Raw genomic sequence first — 1,040 nt, 5'->3', positions numbered from 1 at the left:
GTGGAAGCGTGGTGGCAGGCGCAGGCACCCGACACGCGGCTCCGAGGGTGTGCCCCCCCGCTGCCGCCGTGTCACGGAGGAGGGAAACGACCACGTCGAGCCGACACGGAGGGAATCTTGGGGTGGGTTGGGCCGAGACCGTGTTCGGGGCTGTATCTATGGGCTGGGCTATGACAACCAGGTGAAAAGGTCCACTGGTCAAACCCCGTACGATGGAAGTCAAAGGGCTAGATCCGGCGGTCGTCTGTGTCAGGGTTAGACGGGACGGGGTACCTTAGCAAGGCCACCAAGTGTTGCGGTGGGCCCTCCTATGCTTGTGGAAACATGGGGGTAGCTATATAGCCAGGTCTTGCGGTGTGCCTCCCTACGGACGGCACTGCCGCCGTCATTTGAAGGGCGGAATCGTGCGCATCGGCTAGGGTTTAGTCTAGTCGGGGGAACAGTTTAACAAGATCCTGGTATTTGATCTGACTCTGGCCACTGGCCTATACGCACTAACCAACTACGCGGGAACAGTTATGGGCACTCGACGTCGTGGCATCAGCCGAAGCCTTCTTGACGTCAGCGACTGGAATGCCTGCTCTTGTATTAGGGAGGCTAGGTCTACTTTCGTCCGCCCATGAAACGTGCAGGTGTGCAACGGGCGATGGGCCTAGACCCCTGCGCGCTTAGGATTTAGACTGGCATGCTGACCTCTTTGTTGTGCCTAGCACTACAAAAAATGACACATCCATGACATTTTGGGCCGAACGAAAAAAAATTCTACATACTTATGACACTTCTATGACGATAATTGTGACAAAATCCGGTATCATCATAGATGTGGTGGGCTCCTACTTCTATGACAAAAAATCATGAAAGAAAATGGGCTTTTCGTCCTGGGCGGGCCGGAGATGCAGCTGCATGATATTCTTTGCGCCGTCCATGATGGAAAAAACCGTGGTAGAAGCGAGGGCGAGGAAAATTTCGAGGAGTTCCCGGTTACGGTGGGTGGTTGAGGGCCGAGCGATGCGCGTTTCTCTCGTACACGTACGCGCGTG

This window comes from Triticum aestivum, chromosome 1B (assembly GCF_018294505.1).
Source record: "Triticum aestivum cultivar Chinese Spring chromosome 1B, IWGSC CS RefSeq v2.1, whole genome shotgun sequence".
NCBI lineage: Eukaryota > Viridiplantae > Streptophyta > Magnoliopsida > Poales > Poaceae > Triticum > Triticum aestivum.
The sequence above is the reverse complement of the archived record's forward strand: the minus strand, read 5'-3'. Positions refer to the sequence as shown.